The 17,926-nt window shown below is 44.0% G+C and overlaps 1 protein-coding gene across 1 annotated transcript in view; it reads right to left on the reverse strand.

Moving 5' to 3' along the window:
* Positions 1-17,556, reverse strand: part of LOC126251808 (allatotropins-like) — a 350,132-nt gene extending 332,576 nt beyond the window's left edge. Inside the window, exon 1 of the mRNA XM_049952452.1 lies at positions 17,480-17,556. The gene's annotated coding sequence lies outside the window, so the exon portion shown is untranslated. The remainder of the gene's footprint in view (positions 1-17,479) is intronic.
* Between the last annotated feature and the right edge of the window lie 370 nt (positions 17,557-17,926).

Below are 17,926 nucleotides of genomic sequence, written 5' to 3' on the forward strand. Positions count from 1 at the left end.
GCTGAGGTCATTAGTCCCCTAGAACTTAGAACTAGTTAAACCTAACTAACCTAAGGACATCACAAACATCCATGCCCGAGGCAGGATTCGAACCTGCGACCGTAGCGGTCTTGCGGTTCCAGACTGCAGCACCTTTAACCGCACGGCCACTTCGGCCGGCACAACTGTCATTCATCCACGCCATACATGGCCTGTGGTGCACCACAATTGCCTTGGCGCCGGTTTTGGATGGCGCCATTTTGCCGTGTGCTTTATACTTTAACCACGGCGACACGCAAGCAGTATATGAATTTAACCCTTTTGGAAATGCTGTCACCCTTGGCCTGAAAGCCATTAGTCCAAATCCTTTTCGACGTCAGGTAAATCGCTCCGTTTCAGCATTAAGACAAGACAGCACAGTTTCCCGCGGTCCCCCTCCCCCTCCCCCGCCCCTACTGACACGCTTTATGTACCAGTTAATGATGCCACCGACCGTCTCTGAGTGCGTATTGCCTGATGACCTCGACTGTGGGCGGTGGCCACATTAATGTGACTGGACTAGGTAGATCCTTTTACTCAGTCTTTGGCGAAGACCTCATACTCAGCATCTCCCTGTCTCTCGCATTGTCACTGTCTTCATCCTTTTGTCCCACTCTCTCTCACCACTGTTTCCTTCTTTCCCACTTTCTTTTTCTCTCCAATTGCCACTGTCTCTTTCTTTCTCGCTTACATTCTACTGTCTTTCTCTGCAACCACCATTGCCTTCTCTCCACACATGTCTTTTGGGATGATTTTTTCAGGGTTTACACCTCGAGACTAGGAAACCGAAACACACGAATGCACAGATATAAGGTATGGGGATAAGTGGGCTGTTGCGTGAGGGGGGGAGGGGGGGGATCCAGACTAGCCTATCATGACTCTCTTTTTCATTTCCTGTGTCATCTCTCTTTTGCTCCTACTATTACTATCTGTTCAAATGGCTCTGAGCACTATGGGACTTAACTTCTGAGGTCATCAGTCCCCTACAACCTAGAACTACTTAAACCTAACTAACCCAAGGACATCACACACATCCATGCCCGAAGCAGGAGTCGAACCTGCGACCGCAGCGGTCGCGCGGTTCCGGACTGTAGCGCCTAGAACCGCTCGACCACTACTATTACTACCTCCACCCAACTCCCCTTCCCTTTTAGTGCCTCTGAAATTGGCCATAACTATTTCCTCTTCCTTTGGCTACCATTTGTCCTCAAGCGCCTTTCCTTCTCTTTCTCTTTCACTGTCATTTCTCTCTCACCATTAATGTCTTCTTTCTTCCTCTGACGCTGTCTCTTCGCTCTTCCATCTGCAGTGTCTCTCTTCTATTCTCTTTTAGTACAAAAATGGACGAATATCTTCGCATGCCAACATGCTTAGTGAGGAAGAGCGAAATGAGGATTGAGATGTCTCTTTCCCTCATTCTCCTGTCGGAGTCTTTCAAAGAGGAGCATATTCGCCATTTTTATACGACACGAGTATTTTTCAGCAGGATCCTTTTTTTCCCTGTTAGAGCAGGGTATGCTGCTTATATATTCTGGAGGTCAGTAAAGTTTTGACATACTGTTAGGTGACCTCAGAACCCTTTCGACGATCCCAGAACCCTTCATGTGTTCACTACACCAGTTACACATACAAAAATTGTTCAAATGGTTCTGAGCACTATGGGACTTAACATCTGAGGTCATCAGTCCCGTAGACTTAGAACTGCTTAAACCTAACCTACGGCCATCACGTTGCCAAAGATCATCTGGTGTGGCAGCTGGGGATGTAATCTGGGTCACTCGTTGAGCAACCATGGACCACATGTTTTCTATCGGCGAAAGATCCGGAGAGCGAGCCGGCCAGGGAAGCAATTCAATCTGGTTATTGACGAAGAACCTTTGGACAATGCGTGCCACGTGTGGTCGCGCATTATCCTGTTGAAATATGGTTGTGGCCGAGCCCTGAAGGTAAGGAAGGACAACTGGCTCCAGCACCTCGGATATGTAGCGCCGGCTATTTAAAGTACCGGCAATGCGTACTAGAGGAGTGCGAGAGTAATATCCAATACCGCCCCATACCATAATACCCGGTGCAAGACCAGTGTGGCGGTGCATAATGCAGCTGTCCAGCATCCTATCTCCACGATGTCTCCACACTCGAATCCGACCATCGTGGTGCTGCAGACAGAAGCGTGCCTCGTCAGTAAAGACAACGTCATTCCATTCTGCCGTCCACATCCGTCTGTCATCACACCATTGGCGACGGAGACGTCTGTGGTTCTGCGTCAGTGGTAGACGAATCAATGGACGTCTTGCGGACAGACCACTCTGCTGTAAACGGCGTCGAATGGTACGCGCAGACACTGGATGATGCGTTACAGACGCCATGTGCTGTGCTATGGTTCGGGATGTCACTGAGCGATCCGTCACTGCCATGCGCACAATTTGCCTATCAGCACGTGCAGTGGTGCACCGAGGTGAATGCGATCGACCACGTCGGTGCGTCGTACCCTCCTGCATCCAACGGTCACATATCCGTATTACAGTTGTTTGGTTACGTCCAACACGACTAGCGATTTCTCTGTATGATAATCCACAATCTCGGTAAGCCACTATCCTTCCTCTGTCGAACTCGGATACTTGATCAAACGATGTTCGCTGTTGTCTACGAGGCATAACTGATCGTCTTGTGAAACAACCACAAGGTAAACACACATGCCGAACGTACACTCGTCGAAATCGCCAAGCCTTAAATGGCGCTATGAGGTGGCGCCACAGGCGCGCGTGATGTGCGTCTGCGCTGAAATTCTAATCAGTTGCATATCTCATCGCTGCAAACTCATGGTGTAAATTTCACTCGATTCGGATGCTTCCTTCAGGGTGTTGCATTTACGGTGGCCAGCAGTGTATAATGAATCCGGGTCGTTCCTCTTATTTCCTCCTTTCTTACATGTGATGATTGGAAATTCTTCATGTTTTTCTCAGGGGCTCCATTTCTGAAGCTCTAAGATTATCTGAGCGTTCCCAGCACTCACTACCATAGCTTGTTACTAGTTTCACGCTGGTTTGTATAGATGCATTTTAACGTTTGACCTTCTTTCTGTGGACCAAGTACAGGATTTAATTTGTAGTTAGCCAGATCGTTTCTTGGATATTTCTGTCAGATCTTCCATCACAAGACAGGATACCCAATTAGTGAAAATCTTTACACAATATGATGTCCGCCAATGGACAAGTTACTTCCCTCCTCCCCGCAGTACAGTAATTCCGTGTTCTCAGAATTGATTTTCAAACCCAACGTTTTATACTTGTCCAGCAATTTCCTAAGCAGGTAAGAAATATCCTTTCATCGTTTGCAGGGACTACCTGATCGTCAGTATAGAAAATGGTGTACATACACTGGTTCCCTACATGAATGCCCATGCAAATGCCCCTTCTATACCATAGATCCAGTACCTTTTGCACGTACATCTTAAAGAGTGTGCGAGACAGGTAGCATCCCTTCTTTTCTGAGAACCCGTCTAGACTCTCACTCACATTCTGCCGGCTTGTAGAGGTTCATGTTATTTCTTAGATAACGTTTCGGCATTTTCCCTGGCCACAGTACGTCGAATAATAGCTTTAGTGGTACAGTGTCATGCGCTTTTTCAAGATCTATGGAGACCAAATGACTGCTTAGATATTTATCCAGTTTCTTCTTCATGATCTGTGTTAGGGTAAATATGGTACGTGACCATTATGTGCCTCTTTTAAGGCCACGACTTGCCATGAACAGATGTTACAGAAGTGGTCTTCCCCACGGTTTGTATTTTTTTTACTCAAAAGTCATCGTTTTTCGGGATTTTCTCAGGAACTGCCAATTAACAAATGGTGCTTTTATAAGCCATCTAAGTCCCACTCCATACCACACCTACTGCTACACAAACAAACGATTTGCTTAATTTTCTTGGGCTTGAGGAACTGTGTAATTCTTAAAAGTTGACCTTAGACCATACCTAATGCAAAAGAAACAAACGATTTGCTCAATTTTCCTGGGCTTGAGGAACTGTGTAATGTCCAAATTTTGACCCTGTAGTGTAGGCGAACTATAAATGGCCGTTCTTCTAACAGTTATGAAAATGATCAATAGGCCAAAAGCTGTGAAAACCTTTGACCACGTATCTCAATAGAACCCGAGACATGACCCTCTGAAAAATTGCATTCTCGTGCGCAGCTTTTTGGAACATTTTGGTACCGACCGACAAACTGGACTCGCGGTCAGAATGACGGTGGTTCCGATCTCAGAACGGCCATCCAGATTTCCGTTTCCGGTGATTTTGGTGAATCACTTAACGTAAATCGCCTGTCTTCAGTTTACTCTCAATCCATTTTCTGTACTCATCAGACTGTTCATTCCATTCAGCAGATCATGTAATTCTTCCTCACTTACACACAGGATAGCAATGTCATTATGAAATGCAGTTGAAGTGCCATCATGATCTTCGACCCGATGAATTCTTGCGGAGCACATAGTTCACAGATAAAGAGATGTTTATCAATGTTTTTGTGTGCGAAAACAAATAGTTACATCTCATCATAATAGAACTGGAGAGGATGAATAGTTACAAATTTGTATTAGTTTAATGTATTGGTGCTTCTTAACCCTGCTGCATTTTTATTTGTTTTGATATCTATAATTACCGACTTCCATTGTGATACAATTCTAATAACAGAAAGGTAGACTGACTCGCAGAATTAGATTCCGACATGTGAGCCATCATGTGAGCCAGTAATACGGGTTTGCGCTTAACTTTAACTGAACTAACACAATAAGAACACTAAGAACATCGTACAAGCTCACTTTCTACTTACAAAAACTATAGAACACAATATAATTGCCGGCCGGAGTGGCCGAGCGGTTCTAGGCGCTACAGTCTGGCACCGCGCGACCGCTACCGTCGCAGATTAGAATCCTGCCTCGGGCATGGATGTTTGTGATGTCCTTAGGTTAGTTAGGTTTAAGTAGTTCTAAGTTCTAGGGGACTGATGACCTCAGAAATTAAGTCCCATAGTGCTCAGAGCCATTTGAACCATTTGAACAATATAATTTTCACTTTGTTAGATTCTTGTATTACTTCTGGTCCTAGAAAGAAATTTGCTGTTACTAGAAATCACGGACGACAGCAGAAGTGCAGTGATAAAAATAAATCGAATCAACACTCACTGAGCTTCTAAAAATGTCTTGTTTTTGAAACTACTTTATTAACAGAGAAAGCAGTACCAAGGAGACTACTGAAGTGATAATGCCCAAAGCAGTAACAAAAAACGAGCGTATGCCTCCAAACGTAAGGTGTGGAAAGAAGTTAGTCCCCGTGGCGAGAAGTGTTAAAGGAAGTAAGTTGGAAAAGTCTGTGATTCCTTTAAACTATTTTGATATCTGATCGAAAATGTTCCATGGCTTGTTTCAACATACACTGACTGATATAGCCTTGTATTACGGAAGTATATGGGGACTGGTAAAATAAGTTGCTTTCATTTTTGATTGTTTCTCCGACCTAAGACTGTTACTATGAACCATTCGTAATAAGCAAATTTTCCCTTGCTGAATGTTAGTGTTAAGCCTATTTTCTACGTGACGTTTAAAAAGACACCCGTCATATATTTAGAAAAAGCCACTGAAACTACCTGAGTAGGCAGGATATAGCAAAGTGGCACGTACTCAGGGAAGCAGAGCACGATACCTAAACCTTTCAATACTTGTCATGTATCACAGAAATGTGCCATTTTCATGTGTGTGTGTGTGTGTGTGTGTGTGTGTGTGTGGTTTGAGGTTTCCGGGCGCTAAACAGCGCCATTTTCATGATGTGACGTTTGTATGATACCACTGAAAAATGCTTGGATAGCATCCAGCCTTCACCTTTGTCGAATATTCATAAGACGGGAGACAGCATGATTATGATACTTGCGAATATTATGCCATTGCAGCAGATTCGGACCCGTAAGCTACATACGATACATCGACCTGCAACATTACAGACCGAGTTCCTGAAAGGTACAAGAAAACAGCACTTAGTCCTGGAGATGGTATTACTATGCATCGCGGGCGAGCATTCTTCTCTCATTCATCAACACCAGCCACATTTTATAACCTGCCTGCTGTCAATGGACTCCTTCTGTTGTGTATCTTGCATTTCGAGAACATGCTCATCGATCATAATACGTAAAAATGTTTTGTAGTTTTTTTTTCTGGTAGGATTCGTCAGGTTTTGTACAGCTAACTATTATAGATTTAGCCGTACCTGCATGTCCAATGCTTCCATCTCGCACCAAAGCTTCGTTCTCTCATGACGACTTCATTGCACCGTCAGAACCCTTACCTGTTACCGACAGCCGAGTTACTTACGTAACGGTACTGTCACTTGCAGGCACCTCACACTCTGGAAGCAGCATGTTAGAAGAGCACATGCGTGTAACAGGTAGCGATTCAGTTTCTTTTAATCTCATCAATCTTTCGACTGATTTCATACCATCATCTAGGTTTTACTCTCTTATGTGAGTACAGTATTTTGTTTATATGGCTAACTCGCCTAATAGCCTCGACAGTCCAGTTACTGTAACCATTGACCCTTTCCAATTTTTCCCCTCCACTAGTCCTTGAAGCACGAATTTAGATGTTCCTGGCTGGTACAGCAACTGTTCACTACAATTGGACATGATGTGCAGTAATCGAAGTTTCGCTCGGTCTCGTTACTTATTTTTTACCTGTTGTATGTCCATTTAATTTAAGGTCCTATACAATTGAATTTCAAGTTCTTTCACATGACTTCCTGTAGTCCGTGTTTCATATATATGTTATGTGTATTCCAACGTACATGTTTATCAGGGTGACGATTCTTCTGGAAAACCTGGAATTCTCAGGGAATTACATTTTCGCTGGAAATATCAGTGAAATCTCGGGGAATTTCAGGAATTTCATAAAGTCTTAAGAAATTTTGCATTTTTAACTTAACATTAAAGTTAAATTTTATTGAATTTTATAAATCACAAATTTCAAAGTACTTAATGCCTTAAAGTGTGTTAATTATACCAATATTATTCCATAAAAATTATCGATGTTTAAAAACTGTGGCTAAACTGCTGCTTATTCCCGGTATATAGCTTATCTGAGAGAAAAGTGGTATGCTGTCCCCACCGCACCCCGCTCAGATTAATTCATCAGGAACTTCTTGACTCCATCTTCCCCCTCACACCTGGAATTCTCTAGGACTTTTTCCAAGATTGAGTAGCCACATTGTTTATGCAATTCCTCCTGAATTTCGGGTAAATTTTGATACCAGAGAGATCAATTGGTGAAGAAAGTTTGACATCATCTATGGTTTAACTTCGTCTGAAATTTTACATTTTAAATGGAAAATTGCTTCACTTCGAGCTAGTACTATAGACTTCTAAATTTTCATGTTTGTTGTTGATAGTCGATAGTCTCATCCTTATCGTTGCTCTTGCGATGACTCTCTTCGTCTTCAACCGTAATCTACGCTAAACATACTGTTCAAACCGTCTTTACCTTCGTACTGGAAATCTTTGACGCCTGGGATCTCTTGCGTTAGGATCCTTTTACCCTGCACTTATATTACTCTTTCATACACTCCATATCGGCTATTGTTAGGGATGAATGAAGGTATATTACAGTGAACAAATTTTCAGGACTGTATAACGCATAGTCTCTTAAAGAACGGTTAAAGAATAGCAGTAGCCTGCGACTGCTTTGTACAATAATGGTCCTTTGAACCATAGTTCAACTAATGATGTAGAGGTATAATGTGACACAAAGCTCCATAAAAAACCGGTTTGGGAATTTATTTTATGATACATTTTCTCTGACACAAAAATAGTGGTTTCTGTGCAGTCTTCATTATAAATGGTATTGAAATTGTGATCACAAGGAACTTCTAAAGAAAATAAAACCTGTTTCACGAACCAAACAAAGCGTTAGATGCAGCTTTCGTGAAGTAAAAGTAAACATGACAGAAGCAGATCGAACAAATATTTGTGACAATCGCAACACATTTGGCAACAGCAGCCTGTAGGCGCAGTGCGAGTAGCATTACGACAGTCACAATGGCTGATGATGTCATTCATTCATCAGATACGATTGGAAGCCGGAGATGACTCTACGAAGAAATTGGTAACTTTGGGATAAAGTTAATGTCTAAGTGTTAATAACGTAATCCAGTTTTGTAAGCTTAATTTACATTCTTATATTTTTTTGGGTTTCTGTCTATTACATCACTCCCTAATACATATCAATAAACGAATGGCGCAATCCGTCACTGCACCTTCTCATCGCATACAGTTCGTGATGGAGGTAATCGAGAGACAAATTTAGATTGCAGAAGATGAAAGTTAACTGTTCGATCTCTTTTTCATTCTGGTATCCACCTATAGTGAAACGGCTACATTTTGAAATGGATAAACCTTAGCGTTTACACGTTGCCACGAGTACTACTTACTGCGCTTCTGTCAAGCCTTTGTCACGGATGCCCACTGGTCTGTTTGTTTCTATAACATTGATAGACCCATGAATTATATTCTGCTCATTAACATACAGCGAATTACACTGTGGTGACAAAAATCATGGGATAGCCATGTGCACATAAGCAAATGGCGGTAGTGTCGCACATAGTGTGAGGGGACGACGCATTGGCGGAGCTATCATTTGTGCTCAGGTGGTTCCGACGTGATTGTGGCCGCACGACGGGAATTAATAGACCGTGAGTGCGGAATGGTAGTGGCAGCTGGACGCATAGCACATTATATTTCGAAAAAGTCAGGGAAATATCATGTTCCGCAATCCACAGAGGCCAGTGTTTGCCGAGAATATCAAATTCCAGGCGTTACATTTCACAACGGGTAACGCAGTGGCCGACGTCTTTCACTTAACGACCGAAGGTAACGGCGTCTGCGTAGAGCAGTCAGTGCTAACAGACAAGCAACACTGCGTGTAATAACCACAGAAATGAATGTAAGACCCACGAAAAAAACATCCTTTAGCACAGTGCTGCGGAATTTTGCGTTAATGGGCTATGACAGCAGACGACGGACGAGGGTGCCTTTGCTACCAATGCAACATCGCTTGCAGCGCCTCTCCTGGGCTCGTGACCATATCGATCGGACTCTAGATGACTGGAAAAGCAAGGCCTGGTCAGCTGAGTCCCAGTTTCAGTTGGTAAGAGCTGACAGTAGGGTTCGAGTCTGGTGCAGAGCCCATGAAGCCAGTCCAGAAGGCAATGCGCAAGCTGATGATGGCTCTGTAATGGTGTGGGCTGTGTTTTCTTGGAATGGAATGGATCCTCTGGATGTTCGGCTACTTGGAAGCTTTTTCAGTCTTTCTTGAACATCATTTTCCCAAACAACGATGGAATTGTTGTATATGACAGTGCGCCGTGTCTTGTTCGCTGTCGGGTAGAAAAACATTCTGACAGAGTGAATAATTTGACCACTCAGAACGCCCGACATGAATCCAATGGAACATTTATGGGCCACAATCGAGAGATCAAGTATTGCACAAGTCCCGCACCTGCCACGATTTCGCAGTTATGGAAGTATACAGAGGCAGGATAGCTCAATATTTCTGCAGCTGACTTCCCATGATATGTTAGGTCCATGCTACACCGAGTTGATGCACTAAGCCGGGCAACGGGAGGTCCGACAAGATATAAGGCGGTCACCTCAGTGTACACAACCCAAGAGCACATGACTCTTGAACCGACACTAAAATGAAATGTAGATTGCTGAGTTTAAACATTGCTTAGGGAATCTTATTTAATGGAAGGAACTCCCTCGGACTTATGTGGCTATGGTGAGATAACATTCTGCCGTTCTCGGACGGGAACTCAGGATGTATGGCTTCGACAAACAGCAGCCTTCTTATATACCCGTAGACCGATGCAAAGCTTCACAGTGCAACACGTTTCTCTATAAAATATTCACACTAACCAAGAAATCTGTGCTAGTAGAAACCATGAGTGTTAGAGGTGGAACAGGTGGAAAACGTCATGTTATATACTGTGTAGAGCAAGTCTGCCGAGTGGGCACCGTCCGCTGTTGGTGTGTGTCTGGGTTTCAATTGCGGCTGTGCACACAGTTCTGCTTTCGCACAAATATTCCACTCACGTTTTACCCCTCTAAGGAGCAAATAAACATTTCTTCTCGCTCCTTTTAATATTTTCATAACAAATATATCCTTTTCTTCTCGTTCGAGAAATATCAATGAGCAGAAGGTAAAATACACTCCTGGAAATGGAAAAAAGAACACATTGACACCGGTGTGTCAGACCCACCATACTCGCTCCGGACACTGCGAGAGGGCTGTACAAGCAATGATCACACGCACGGCACAGCGGACACACCAGGAACCGCGGTGTTGGCCGTCGAATGGCGCTAGCTGCGCAGCATTTGTGCACCGCCGCCGTCAGTGTCAGCCAGTTTGCCGTGGCATACGGAGCTCCATCGCATTCTTTAACACTGGTAGCATGCCGCGACAGCGTGGACGTGAACCGTATGTGCAATTGACGGACTTTGAGCGAGGGCGTATAGTGGGCATGCGGGAGGCCGGGTGGACGTACCGCCGAATTGCTCAACACGTGGGGCGTGAGGTCTCCACAGTACATCGATGTTGTCGCCAGTGGTCGGCGGAAGGTGCACGTGCCCGTCGACCTGGGACCGGACCGCAGCGACGCACGGATGCACGCCAAGACCGTAGGATCCTACGCAGTGCCGTAGGGGACCGCACCGCCACTTCCCAGCAAATTAGGGACACTGTTGCTCCTGGGGTATCGGCGAGGACCATTGGCAACCGTCTCCATGAAGCTGGGCTACGGTCCCGCACACCGTTAGGCCGTCTTCCGCTCACGCCCCAACATCGTGCAGCCCGCCTCCAGTGGTGTCGCGACAGGTGTGAATGGAGGGACGAATGGAGACGTGTCGTCTTCAGCGATGAGAGTCGCTTCTGCCTTGGTGCCAATGATGGTCGTATGCGTGTTTGGCGCCGTGCAGGTGAGCGCCACAATCAGGACTGCATACGACCGAGGCACACAGGGCCAATACCCGGCATCATGGTGTGGGGAGCGATCTCCTACACTGGCCGTACACCACTGGTGATCGTCGAGGGGACACTGAATAGTGCACGGTACATCCAAACCGTCATCGAACCCATCGTTCTACCATTCCTAGACCGGCTAGGGAACTTGCTGTTCCAACAGGACAATGCACGTCCGCATGTATCCCGTGCCACCCAACGTGCTCTAGAAGGTGTAAGTCAACTACCCTGGCCAGCAAGATCTCCGGATCTGTCCCCCATTGAGCATGTTTGGGACTGGATGAAGCGTCGTCTCACGCGGTCTGCACGTCCAGCACGAACGCTGGTCCAACTGAGGCGCCAGGTGGAAATGGCATGGCAAGCCGTTCCACAGGACTATATCCAGCATCTCTACGATCGTCTCCATGGGAGAATAGCAGCCTGCATTGCTGCGAAAGGTGGATATACACTGTACTAGTGCCGACATTGTGCATGCTCTGTTGCCTGTGTCTATGTGCCTGTGGTTCTGTCAGTGTGATCATGTGATGTATCTGACCCCAGGAATGTGTCAATAAAGTTTCCCCTTCCTGGGACAATGAATTCACGGTGTTCTTATTTCAATTTCCAGGAGTGTAGAATAGAGTTAGGAAACTTCCTAGAATTCCACTCCCAGGCCTACAAGTACCTCCTCTTTTGTAGTAACGGTAGATAATAATTACGATGCGGTAGTGTAAGACCGCACAGAGAGAGTAGCTACGGCGGAGAAGACCGCTATGTCATCCGATGGAGTAATTATAAGTCATTATGGAGGGCCATGTGCTTACCGAACCGCTCATATCAGGTTTTCCAAACTGGGACCGATACGTAGTTGTTTAAATATCCTCGCTGACAGAATAAATCCACATTCATTAAATTCTTGACAGATTAAAACTGTGTACGGGACCGAGACTCGAACTCGGGACCTTTGCCTTTCGCGGGCAAGAGCTCTACCAAGTGAGCTACCCGACCACTACTCAGGACCCGTCCTCACAGCTTCAATTCTGTCAGTACCTCGTCTCCTACCTTCCAAACTTCAGAGAAGCTCTTCTGCACACCTTGCAGATGTAGCACTCCTGGAAGAAAGGATTTTGCGGAGACATGGCTTGGAGCACTTGCCCGCGATAGGCAAAGGTCCCGAGTTTGAGTCTCGGTCCGGCACACAGTTTTAATCTCTCAGGAAGTTTCATAGCAACGGACACTCCGCTGCAGAGTGAAAATCTCATTCTGGAAACAACCTCTAGGCTGTGGCTAAGCCATATCTCCGCACCAGTAGCTCTGCTCAATGTGACGTCATTTTTAGACGTGAATTTGTTGTGCATTTCTTAAGTAGCTGCTGTTGTTCCCTTGGCTAAAATAATTGAAACTGATTTGACTTGATTTAATGACCCTTCACATTTAGACATTTGTACATTTTTTTTGCTAGCAATTTAAGGCGTTTCAAACGGAATCAGTTAGATATGATGGGAAAAAGACAGTCTGAATAATTCCTTACGATACGTATCGAGGTAGCGTGCACAAGGTTTATATTTAGTTGGATTCTAACGAGCTTGTAGTTCTCACGTTCGGTTCGAGACACCATCATTGCTTGAATTCTACTTTCTAGATCAGTCTGTACAAGAGGTCCCATACTGAACAAATTTTTTCTCGATCAGGTTCAAAATACTGGTGATCTAGAAAAACATGAAACTCAATTTTAAGTGGAGATAACGAAACGCAACAGTATACATGCGTCGACAAGTGTCAGTTTTCCTCTTAATAATTGCTAGGAGCTTCTAACGAAAGAGTCGTTGAACGCGGAAGAGAGGCCTAGAACTGGCAATATGCTAACAAACGTGATGAAATTTGGCAGTAAAAAAATTGAGCACTATTCGTGAGACCGGAAACATTTGTTTCGAGACGTTTTGTGATATGCGTCGCTTGTGAAAAGTAATTTTGTTCTGTGTCTGTCTGATGTTTCACAAAGTTTGGCACTTCCTTAAGAGATATACAGTGATAAACCCACTGAGACTAAGGCCGAGGCCACTTCTAGTGTAATACGATTGCTTCGAAGATTTCTGGAGGGTTCTGTCTCTTTACATTAATGGAATGATCCCAATCTATTCTGTTAAAACTAAAGTCGCATAATCATGTGTACGAGATTTGTCCCAGGGGTAGAGTGAATCTTGTAATTGAGTTACGTGTCCGTTCATTCCGAGATGAGCTTTTCGAAATGGGTGTGTCAGATTTCCCAGTGTGTGGAGTGGTGGCATCAGTTGTGCCGCGAGACTAATAAATTCAGACTGTAAAACAAATACGAACATTTGGAAAAATAGTACAGAATATACTTCTCAGGTTAACCACGGATCGCGAATTGAACGGGTGATCGGTATGCTGAATTTCAGTATTTTCAACGTGTGACTTGCAATTATGGCACTAGATATCTGTATTCTTCTGCCGTACATTGGCCTTCTCTGTCGGTTTATTTGTTAACAATGCCTTCGAGCTACAATAGTGAGGGATCGTACACACGAAAGATAGAATCACAGTTCAAAACATACGTACGAAGTGTCACATTTCAGAAACTGCTGGATTTATGTTCAGTTAGGTTACCCTCAGTTAAATAAAAGAGTACTCATTGCTCCTCTGCAGTTTTCTACAACATATTTGTGTAAAAATGCATTTTGTGTTTGACTAATGTAAGAAAGGTAAACGTTCAAATGGCTCTGAGCACTATGGGACTTAACATCTGAGGTCCCCTAGAACTTAGAACTACTTAAGCCTAACTAATCTGAGGACACCACACACATCCATTCCCGAGGCAGGATTCGAACCTGCGACCGTAGCGGAAGCGCGGTTCCAGACTGAAGCGCCTAGAACCGCTCGGCCACACCGGCCGGCTAAAGGTAAACGTGTAAGTTACATTAAGCCCCCGGGATTCATTTAATTCATAACGGCACCGAAACTTTTAGTGTCGGTGAAGAGGTGTTTAATGAAATATTAAATTTAATATTTCTTTAAAATATCATTCGCTACTAATATTACTGAAAACGTGTCTAGTGAATCTGTATGTATTAGGAGGGTGTCACCATGAGAGGAAGTTTGAATAGTTCTAATCTGAGTGTGTGGTAGGTAGAATTTTCATTCACAGTTACACATTTCTGTTTTCAGGATGCCCCTGTCTGAAATATAAAAACTAACCAACGAGAAAGAAATTATTGCTGTAATATTCACACACGTCTTACGACTAAGTTATAAGCTCCTGTAAAATGCAATCTCTACCTCTATCATCATAACGAAGAGAAATAGACGTTACATTTATTACACAGAAACAGTATTTAGTGATATGTTGACATGGCTAACATAATGAAAAACAGTGCAGTCTCGACAAACAATCCTTGTAGTGTTATGAGAAAACATAATAGAGTTGTAACAGGTATCAATGAATTGGCTAGTAGTATTCATGAGTCGTAATTTTACTTACTAATAGGTCCGAGTATAACAGCCTTTTATAAAATTAGTACATTATATAACACGTTCATATGAATTTCTTGGGTAACTAGTTTGTTAACATGGAAGCGACCCTCCAGCAAGTACTTCTTGGATTATAAACAAAATGTTACGATTTGGATGCTCGGTGACAATGAGTTTGCAAGTTATGCGAGTATAAAACAAAAGAGAATGAAAATATATCATGTTATTAAACTTTTCTCACTTCTATAGACTGTTTCATGTCCTACCCAGTAACACTAAGTTATATGCGCCGTCGACTACAGCAGGCTGATAGTTCTCTGTCTGTTGACAACGTTCCTTGTCATATGGTGTAATAGGTTCTAAATGCGAGTAACTATGTACTTATTTAGCAACACTTGTTCTTTTCTACGGAAAACTAGTTGCCATTTTCATTGCAACGCAGTACATTAGAAACGCTGCGTACACGACGAATTACTTCCTCCTCTGGAGGGATGACAGAACGAAGATCTGCTTGGGAGGGACGCCGAAAACTGTGACGTCCAACAAGCGAGGTGTATACCACGTTTCAGCACCAGCCACAACCTAAACGTCAGCGCTAATGAATGCCGCTATGTTTCCGCAGCACGACGGCGAAGCCTATGAGGCGTTAGTTGTACTGGCAAAAAAGGAGAAACTGCGTTTGCAAACGGAAACGTAGCTGTTAAAACGTAATAAACCACACGTTAAAAATTGGGAATTTCTGTGTGATACCTCTCTCTAATATTGGAACGGTGGCACCAACGTCAATCCACTTCGAAGGACTATAATGCACCGTTTCAACATGGATTATGAATTTTTTCGTCTACTATTCTACTTCAATATGGATAAACTAAGTGTAGTTGCACAATGCCAGTGAGAGGCATTAAGTGAAGAAATTTGTTTTGTTTAAGGCTTGAGATGGAACACGTATTACACATGTCACTAAACAGAACACGATTTGCAAGGAGATAACCGTCTTCGTATTTCTGCCCCTGATGGAATGCCCTTGTATTTGAAAGAATAACATAATTGAAAAGAGCAACTTCTTGTTCTATAAACTAAACTAGTTAATCACTAGAAATCAGTTCCTTCGACTTAGAGAAGCTCTCCCAAACCTGGAAAATTTTTCCATGTGATGAAATAAAATTTATCTTAACATTTACACAAGTATCAACGTTCATTAAAAGAGAAAGTTAAGGACAAGAGGGAGAAAGGAAGAAATGTTTCTTTCTTGAAAGGGTACTAGAACTGAGCGTCCCTGTTCGGGAAGTACGCGGCGCACCACAAATGGTACTGACCTGGTCGGGAAGATGTCTACACATGCATGTGGACAGTGAATGCTAACTGAATCGTCGCTCTACTCCAATTAACAGTGAATAATGTGTCGAAAATTATTGATGACTGGAAGTGACGGCAAACTGAATTTATTATACATATGTTCGAGCGTTAGACTGATAAAGCTGAAATAGTTTGTAAGAACAACTTGTTTGATATTGGTGAACGCCTCACTTTACAGTTGTCAGCAACACAGCAGAAAAATTTGGGAGTTTCAAAAGTATGAACCCGTGTTTTAAGAGATAATGGAAACAATAGTGACCAGAAAGGAAATTCATTTGTTCTTAATCAGGGAAATGTGCTGTCTAAGAGTTAGTGTTTAGCAACAGGGTAACGTTAATACAGACACTCCGATGAAAAGAGAACTTTATCGAAAAACACAACTGTATCACCTGACTACTCTTCCACACAATGAGTGCGAGACATTCAGATCGAACGTCATAGGTGGCAGTGGATACATTTTGTTTTAACATGGTTAAAACTTTGCATGAACGAGAGAAGTCTGGTAACAGAATAAAGCTGAATATGGGGTTTAGCTAAAGAGATCAGCTATGTTCGTCGAGATACCACTCTTAGAAATTGCGAAGTCTACAATTTAATTTCCCGAAAACTTCAGTTAAAACTAGAATTCGTCAATGACATATAAGATGATAAATCTATCTTCGTGATCGTTTGGAAAGCTCCATACCTCTGGTAAAAACATGTGAAAAAAGTTAGCTTCTGTTTACTTCACTCCACAGTCCTACAGTATTTAAGAAACAAAATTCTGTCCCCCCTTTCCCGTTATTGGAATTATGTTTCCTTACTGAGGTCAAATGAAATATGTGAAAACGGATGTAGGCAAGGATTGAGCACTCTTCAATGAATAGTATGTAGTGACGCATTTTGTATTTATCACTTAAGAACGGTGGACACTCATAAAATTACGATTGTAAGAGAAATAAATGCTGCAGATAACCAGGCGAAATGTACTGTCGTTTCTGGAATTACAGAAAGAAACTCTACAGTGCATTAGAGATTTAAAGACATTATTTGTTATACTGGAACATCAGTGGCTCGGAAAATTATCCACGACAAGTATCAGTCCTCAGGCGACACTCTCTAACTGGCAAAGGAGCTCATGTTACTTAGCTGCGAAAATTTGAAAATAGCCTAAGGACAGAAACCGGTCGTGAAGAAATTTTGGTACAATTAGTCCTAAAATTTAATAATAATATTAACGATAGTTCAGGGTGGCCTAGGTGTGAGGAAAAATGTTGGACATCATGACTTTTAAAAAGTTGCATTTTAGAAAGTTTGTCAGAGTGATAAATGGCAAATTCTATTTAAAAAAAGGAAGAGAGGACTTATTTCGCTGTTACGCCGCTACCTCAATACAGGCCCGGTTAGCTGCAATCGAGAGCTTAAATGGGGAGAACGGAAGAGATCAGAAGTAATCGTGGTGGACGGCAGCCTACCATTTGTTCATCAGTGCATAAAATACCTCAAAAATGGTGGAAAATATTGTAAAAATAGAGTTGAAATGGGTATCGACAAGTGCGGATGCTGAGTTGTGCCGGCGTGTAGAGTCCCCGCCGGTACTCACCGGCTGTGGAGGTGGTGTGGTGGAGGTGGTCGGAGCGGAGTGCGGTCGCAGGCAGCGTCGGCGGCGTCGGCGGAGCGTCGGGTCGCAGTGCGCGCCGAGGCGTCGCGGCGCGCGTTAAGTAGGTTCGAGCGGACCGCGCGCGGGCCCGCGCGCCTGCGCAGAAGGCCGGCCGCGGCGCCGGACTCGCCCCCGCCCCCGCCCCCGCCGCGGCAGCGACGCCCACGCGAGCGTCCGGCCGCCTCCAAAAGTGACACAATTTGCGCCCACCGCGACGAGCGCCGCCGATTGGCGCTGCTCCGCGCCGCGCCGCGCCTCGCCTCGCCGCTGCTATCGCTGAGCGTCGCAATCACGACGTGCCGTGTGTTTATTGCTCCTCGTACGAGGACTGGGTCGCCTTACGACGGGCTGAGGAACTTCAGGCGAAATTACCTACAGCGCTGAAATTTG

Source organism: Schistocerca nitens, chromosome 4 (genome assembly GCF_023898315.1).
Source record: "Schistocerca nitens isolate TAMUIC-IGC-003100 chromosome 4, iqSchNite1.1, whole genome shotgun sequence".
Taxonomy (NCBI): domain Eukaryota; kingdom Metazoa; phylum Arthropoda; class Insecta; order Orthoptera; family Acrididae; genus Schistocerca; species Schistocerca nitens.